Genomic DNA, 8,757 nt, shown 5'->3' with positions numbered 1-8,757 from the left:
TCATATAAATTATGAAAAAACTTAAAATATTTATTTCAAATTTATAAAATATTATCTAAATATAAATATTTCATTTATTATTAGAAGATAATTCATAATTTTGGAAGTTTTAATTTGAAAAAAAATAGAGAATTTTTTTACTTATTACTAATTAATCATGTAAATTAAATAATTTGGTAAATATCCATAAATATTAAAACACTTATATTATAAACATCTTATATTACTAAAATTTAAAAATAAAATAAAAACTAAGTAAATTATAACTTTATTTTAAATTACATTAATATTGATTATAAAAAGAATTAATATAAATATTAAACATATATACAAGTAAAAAAAAATGTAATAATATTTTTATCCATCTAGATTTATTCTCATTTTACTATAGATATTTTTATCTATCTTGATCTACTCTCAATTTACTATGGAGATTTTTAATTTGTAAATAAGTTTTGTTACAATATTATGGGTCAATACCATCACTTATCAATATCACATGCAGAAAAATAACAAATAACTCTATATAACACTTGTTCATATAACATTTTTTTAATTAATCAATTTAATTAAAATAGCAAAAAAGACATGAAAAACCGAGAATGTCATCTACGAAACTATTTTCAGGGAGCTCCCGAGAAACCTAGCGCGCGCGCCGCCTGCCGCCTTCGGCCTTCTGGTCTGCGCTCACTCTCCTCCTGATGGCTCCTCCGGAGACTCCGCCGGAGGAGTCTGCCCAGCAACAGGCCTTCTCAGCCCTTGTCAGCTCTCTGCCGCCTCAACGAGACCGCCCAACACTCTCCAAATTTGTTAAAAAATTAGAAGGACTTCAGGAGGTTTCCCTTCCTCCATCTGTGCCTAGATTGGCTGCTCTAGCTCTGGCCGAAAAAGGTTTGATCGGACAATTCACTGGTCTTTGGCCCTCACCTAAAACTATTCAGAGGTGGGTGGAAAGAAACTGGTCGGACAAAATACAAGGAAAAATTGCCATTAGATTCTGCGGGAAAGGCTACTTTACCTTTCATTTCGAGACAAAGAATGACAAGGATCTGATTTTTCGCAACGGACCATATTTTATGGACTCCAGAGGTCTGTACCTAAACAAGTGGACACCAGATTTCGATCCAGAGCTTGACATTCCTAATGCAGTTCCTGTTTGGGTTCGTCTCCCACATCTCCCATTACACTGCTGGGGAGATGACTCTGTAAGAGCCATTGGAAACGCAGTCGGCAAATATATTGACAGAAGCGAACCAAGAGACAACATGCAAGCCTGCGCTCGTATCTGCGTCGAGGTCGATCTGGGCAAAGGACTTCCAGAAGCTATCAAGATCAAAGTCGATGAATGGTCACACATACAACAGCTCGACTATGAACAGATCCCCTTCAAATGTAAGGTATGTCATGAGTATGGTCATTTTGCCAATCGCTGCACTAAGATTATTAATGTGGATAATAATACTCAAGATCAGCAATGGGAAGTGGTAAAAAAAAAAAAATCTGCCCCTAGCCCCTCTTTGCCCAATGAACCTGGTCCCTCTTCTCTTAAAACCTCTGCCCATATCCCGTCTCCTCCGCTTTCCCTCCTCATCTATCTCACTCCCCTGTTCTTGAAAATCCCCTTCATTCTCCTCCATCCACCAACCCTTTCCATGTTCTTTCCCTCCCTGAAGATGACCCTTCCCCCTCGATCCCCTCTGCCCAACCCTCCTCCCCTCCTGAACAGTCCTCCTCCCCTCATATGAGTGCCCACCCCCCTCTCTTAACTGAACCTCTCCCCCCTAGAATTACCCGTAGCAACTCTAAGGACCAGGGTTCCTCCTTTGATGGACAAAAGAAGCCGGGAAGAAAGACTACAAAGCAGCACAGGGATGAAAACGCGCAGAAAGACATAGCACTTGGCCTGCAGCATCCAATAGAATCCTACATTCAGGCCACAAAAGATCAAGAAGTAGCAAGCAAAGACAAGGGAGGCAGAGCACCTTCTCGAAACATAGGTTTGAAATGATCAAAATACTCTCATGGAACAGCAGGGGACTTGGGCACCCCGCTAAAATCAATGCTCTAACAGACCTTATAGTGCAGGAGAAACCATCCATCATATTACTTCAGGAAACGAAACAAAGAGAAACAGAAATCAGCAAAATCATTGGAAAGTATAAAAATTACAGAGGAAGCATATGCGAAGCGAGAGGAGCTTCTGGAGGAATTACTACAATCTGGAATCAAAATGACTGGCAATGTGAATCTGAGATAGTCGATCAGCATTGGATAAAATCAGTCCTGAGAAATAATAACAGCCATCAGCAGATTGTCATCTTCAATGTATATGTCCCCAATCACTACAGGGATAAAGGAAAATGTTGGGAAACTCTTAGCAATCACATCCTGGAAGGAGACAGCAACAATACCATCGTAGGCGGTGACTTCAATTTAATCCTTCATGCAAATGAAAAGCGAGGGGGGAATTTTCTGCCAGACCCATTCAGGAACCAAATGGAAAATGTAATGCACATTGGTGACCTGATAGACATAACTCCAAAAAATCGCAAGTTCACATGGAGCAATCGAAGACTAGGCAGTCACAATATCATGGAGAGGTTGGATAGATTCTTGGTGAATATTTCTCTTTTGTCAACCTTTTCATCTGTCAATTCCGCCATTTTTCCTTTCGCTGCCTCAGACCACTATCCAATTACCCTCGATTTGAACACTCACTGCGCCCTTGGTCCGCTACCTTTTAAGTTTAATCAGATTTGGAGCGATCAACAAGCTGCCCGAAATATCATTCAGCTCACCTGGAGGCAGCATATTGAAGGCTCCCCAGGCTACATATGGGAGAGCAAACTGAAGAATGTGCAAAGAGCGCTTAGACAATGGGCCAAATCGTATTACAAGGAGCCAGAACAGGAAAAGCATGAGCTAAAGTTACAAATCGCTGAACTCCAGTGCACAATCGAGCAAAAGGATTACTGCCACAGTAAAAAACTTCAAGAAGAAGAGTTGTACAATAAACTGAGCAAAATTAAAAGGCAGGAGGAGGAAAAATGGCACACCAAATCAAGACAAGTATGGTTGGAAAGCGGGGATAAGAACACGTCATTCTTCCATAAGCAAGCCACCGCTAGGCAAGTCAGAAATACCATCACTGCTATCTCGGACAGCGCAGGGACACACCATGTGGAACAAGCAGATATTAAAGAAGCAGCTACAGAGCACTTCAAGGACCTTTTAACTGAGGTGCAAGAGGAAGAAACTTATGATGACTTATTACAGCATTTGCATCCTAAAGTCACAGATGATCTAAACAAAAAGTTGACAGCTGAAATAAAAGAGGAAGAAATCGTTGAAGCAATCTGGACCCTTCATCCCAACAAGGCACCTGGTCCGGATGGGTTCCCTATTAGCTTTTATAGGGATTACTGGGAGCTGATAAAGAAAGACCTCATAAAATACATCAAGTGGATTCAAAAAAAAGGTAAAATAGGTGGATACACAAATGCTACCCATTTGGCTCTTATTCCGAAGGAGAACCGGCCATCCAATTTTTCTCGCTTCAGGCCCATATCCTTATGCAACTCATCATATAAAATCTTCACTAAAATCATAGCCTCTCGGCTTAAACCTCTTCTACCGATGCTGATTTCAGACAACCAAGGAGGCTTTATAGCAAACAGACAAATTTCAGATTCTATTCTTTTAGTCCAAGAGGCCATACATTCAAGTCATGCAAGGAATGAGAAAGGCTTCATTCTAAAACTAGATCTAGCCAATGCCTTTGACAGGGTAAGGCATTCTTTTTTATTTGCAGTTCTCCAAAGGATGGGTTTCTCACCTCTCCTTATTAATGTCATCAGATGCTGTATTTCTGGGCCTTGGATCGCCCCCCTCATTAACAGAAGACCTGGTCCTTCCTTCCAATCCTCAAGAGGATTAAGGCAAGGTTGCCCCTTATCCCCTTATCTCTTCATCCTTATGGCGGAATCATTTAGCAGTGCCCTTGATCAAAAGAGGCAGTCAGGCCTCATTACGGGCATCAAGTTTGAAGATGGCATCAAAAATATAAATCACTCTCAATTTGCAAATGACACCCTACTGCTAGGGGGGGCGACCACCATTATTGCAAGAAGATTTAAGTCCCTGCTTGACAAGTTCATGAGATATTCAGGAGGTAAAATAAATTACCTTAAGAGCTGTATTTATGGATGGAATGTCTCGGCCCAAATGATACATAATATTGCTAATACTTTTGGTGTCCCCTGCAAGTTAGATTGGGACAGCTTCAGTTATTTGAGAATGTCGGTAACCATAGGGAAAGCAAAGACTGGAGTCTGGGACTTAACGCTGGATAAAATGAAAAGGAAACTTCAGAGATGGGGAACTCTGTGGCTCAATCCAGCTGGGCGACAGGTTCTCCTAAAATCAGGGCTCTCCTCCCTCCCTTTATACCAGTTCTCTCTTGCCCATGCTCCAGCTTCATTCCATCGAAAAATGGATAGCATCCTCAGATTCTTTCTCTGGCAAGGAGGCAAGAATGAAAAGAAAAAGTTCAACTTAGTAAACTGGAAACAAGTTATACAAAGTCCTGAGAATGGAGGTCTGGGCATCAGGTCCCCATCTATTATGAATTTAGCATTCGGTGGGAAGTTGATCTGGAGACTTATGGACAATCAACCAGCATGGTGGAAAAATGACCTAGAATCAAAATATCTCAGCCAGCCAAGATCGCAAATCCTCAATGTTGAAATCCCTAATAGACACTATACAAAGATATGGAAATTCTGCAAAAAAGCCATAGTCTTCATGGCGCAAAATGTCTCTAAAGTGCCAAAAGGAGGTGAAACGGTGAATATAGGTTCGGACAAAATCATGGGGAATCCTCCCATAAACAACCTCCCAGATACCGATCCTATTCTTCGTTATCTTCATAGCAAAGGCATATCCAAACTGAGTCAAATCTCCCAATGGAATGATTCAACTAATGCCTGGGTTCAATGGGAATTCCCACCCATACCCCATCATCTCAAAGATAGCTTTGGCTCTCTCTGTAGCAGCCTACACAGTATAGCACCCACCATCAAAGGCGCAAAGGACGAGTTTCGCTGGGACCCTTCAGGAACAAATTACTCCATCAAAGCAGGTTACAGCTACCTGAGCAGCAAGGAATTTCCCACCGCAGTCTGGGCTCAGAGGAAGATTCTAAAAAGAGCTGAAGCAATCCCAAAGATCAAATTCTTTATGTGGACTCTTCTCCATGGGAAAATTTTAACTGCAGAGAACCTCAGGAAGAGAGGCATCTTCGGACCCTCCAGGTGCCCCAACTGTCAAGCGGCGGAGGAAACCTTACAGCATTTGTTTATATCCTGTCCCTTTGCTGCCTATTGCTGGAACAATATCGCACCTTCTGCCCCCTCCATTTGGAACCCCCATCATTCTATTGTCGAAATCTTAAACAACTGGAGAAGAAGCTATCCCTGGCACTCAGCGAACCAAAACCCAGCTAGAAGAGTGTGGAACGCCATCCCGTTTTTTCTTCTGTGGCGCATCTGGATCGCCCGAAACAGTTTGATCTTCCGAGACAAAGCTACTACAACCAGACACGTAATCCTTAAAGCTACCAGTCTAGCATCGGAAACAATAGCAGTCAAGCTAACACAGAGAATCGATCCCGACAGTTTATGGACAGAGGAGAGAAACTTTATTTGGAATTTGATAGACAGGTCCAGCATCATATCAGCAACAAAGATTCGTAAATTCATTGGAAAATCTGACAATCTAGAATGGAAAATCCGCCTTACAAAAGATGAGTTCGGTAAATGGCTTCATTCAAAGAATACTCATTCATTATTTTTTTACGAAGCTTCCAAATCAAATCCGGGAGCTGCGGGCGCAGGGGGTATCATTCTGGATCCTTCAGGTGCAACGGTGTCCTCTTTTGAATGGGGTCTAGGAAGATTGAGTAACAATCGAGCTGAAGCTCTGGGACTATTTCAAGGCCTCTTGCAGCTTCATAACCAAGGGATCAATAAAGCCCTTGTCTTCGGCGACTCGGCTATAATAGTCAGCTTAATGAATAGCAACAGACAAGCATCCAATCTCTTCCTCCATCAAATCATAAGCCGCTGTAAAAATATGCTGTCTCAGAATTTGAAGTGCCAATTTTTTCATGTCCTTCGATCCAGCAACCAGGAAGCGGACAAGAGAGCTAGCCATGCCTGTTCACGGGAAAAAGGAAGCCTCTTATGCAATCAAGCGAGCCTGCTCCAATTCATCCCTTGATCCATATGACAGCGCCAAAATGCCAAGGAGTCTTCTATCCATATGACTGTGCTTCTATTATCAAGGAGTTTGATCAAACCTCTTTTTGCAGCAATTCCTGTCTAAATGTACTTTTCAGCAGAACTTGTGATTTTACAGCCAACCAGAGGCCTCAGCTGACTGACTAATCAGATCTAACACTATTGTCTAAATGTACAGCAAAACCAGTCTTCTACTGTCCCAATTTATAAGAATCTATACTTGCTCTAGGACCTTACAAGCAAGCAGTAAAGGTACTCATGTGTACTGCCACAATGAAATCCAGAAACAAGTTACATCTGTAACTCCATCTATTGTAAAATCGGAGCTTAGACGCCTCCATCTTTTTTGAATATAACAAGCAACCGATTTTGTAAAAAAAAAAAAAAAATAGCAAAAAAGACATGACTACTTTGAAATAAATCTTAATATTTGATTTCTGTATACATCTAAAAATATTCTAAAATATTCATGGAAAGTAAATTTCTACCATCCACATTATTAATAATTAAATTAAAATTATAAAAACAAATAAACATATCTATTAACATAATTATTATATAAATTTGTAAATTAATTTTCAATTATTTCTCAATCAAAATTATAAATGCAAATCAAATAAAAATACACTTTCATCTTTAAAATAATATTTAATGTTTACATACCCGGATGCGGGTGACTCTACCAGCATTTAATGATGGACTCCGCCAGACAGACATCTGACCTGACGGATGGCAGGCGGAAGGTTTGCAATGTACACGTCGTAGGATGGTGTATCAAGTTCAGGGCAAAGGAATTAAATCCTGAGCAGCCTCGAATTTGGTTTGAATTCAATGTAAGCATGGCTGCTCTGCACACAATTGGGCTCATTGGCATGGAGCCGCTCAACGTAGTTAATGACTCTGTTTATTATGAAGCAAAGACGCTTCAGTTCCATTGTATAGTTATTCGGGTCTGGATGTTAGATTGGCTCTGGATACGCCCTGAATTTTTCAGTGCCCTCACTACTTCTGGTTTGCTCTGTTTCAATCGTTCTCCCAGTTCTTTTGCCTCTGTAATCTTGCCTCGCAGCAGGGGAATACCGCGTAGAGGAAGTCACTCAGGGAACAGAGGAAGCCTTTTTCGACATGCCCCTCAGAATGTTGCTCCCATTGCCTTAGCTCCTCCTTCTTCTCCGCCTTTGGACCAAGATAGGCTTCTCCCGAATAATTCTTATCAGACCTCCAGGTTTACCTTCCAAAGTCGGCTTAACAGGCCCATGGTGACAGTAAATTTTACCATATTTGTCTCGGAGGAGGAGAGCAACCAGTTCAGTTCGACTCCTTCCGTTTCCTCACATTCTCAGGATGATAGTGTTCTGCTAAGGGACCTGACGGGGAGAGTGTTTCATGCGGACCACATGCAAGAGGATGCCCCTGTTTCGGAAGCGCCTCAGCAGCCTGATCCAACACAGGAAGATGCTTTAGTTTGCGGGCCATCTCAAAGAGCAGTTGGTATTCTACATTTGGTTACTAATCTTGATGGAGGTGCGCCGGTACTGGACGAAGACGGTCTCGTGACCTGGGCAGCTTCTACTAGCCAGGTAAAGGAGGATATGCCAGCTTCACCAAGTCATGCAGATTGATCACAACTCCTTTCTGCCGGGTGGCCTTCTCGCTTATATGCTATGCAATTTTGTTCTTGTGTCTTTGAGTCTGAAGTTATAGGTCTATGTATGGTTCATTCTCATGCTTCAGGCAGTAACAACAGCCAATACAGGCTCTATTTTTTGTCTTAAAAATGGCTATGCTAGTTGCTACTTTGTGTTTTTGGTCAATGAAGGTTATGAAGATTGTAGTTCTGGTAAATTTTGTCAGTATGTCAGAAACCAAAGCCAAATTTTTGAAGTCTGTACTGTAAATTTGGTTGAAGGGTTGAACTGAAATGTCCCTGAGTTTTTGATTGAGGAAGGGCCTCTGCCTCCTCTGAGGTCTTGACCTCATTGTATATATATTTTTTCACCTTTTTTAATAGAATTAGTATTTACGGAGAAAAAAAAAAATTAATGTTTACATAATTATTAATTTAATTTGTATTTATCCTTCGGCTCCTAAAACGAAATAAATTAAATACAATCCACATATATGATGATACAAACAATGATTGAATTTCTAAATAATAAGAGTGCAAAAACATTAAGATTGAGCTTTTTCTTGGAGATCAGATTAATGAGATACGCTGATTTTGACGATTTGCCTGCAAACAATCAACCTTACAGGTATTGTAAAGTGTCATTGTCATGATCTCGTGCGTTGAAACGAAACAACATTGTATCTTCCATTCCACAAGGGTGAGCCATATTTCCCATGCTATTGGGTTTTAAATGAATGGCGGTTGTACATGCCCACCGTTCTATTTCCGCCTTAACAAAATCGAACGGTGAATATATAAAACCGCCATTCATTTAAAACCCGATAACAT

The sequence above is a fragment of the Pinus tabuliformis genome, chromosome 7 (assembly GCF_031772625.1).
Source record: "Pinus tabuliformis cultivar Carrire ecotype Pingquan chromosome 7, CPIR1, whole genome shotgun sequence".
Classification (NCBI taxonomy): Eukaryota; Viridiplantae; Streptophyta; class Pinopsida; order Pinales; family Pinaceae; genus Pinus; species Pinus tabuliformis.
Note: the sequence above shows the minus strand (reverse complement) of the source record.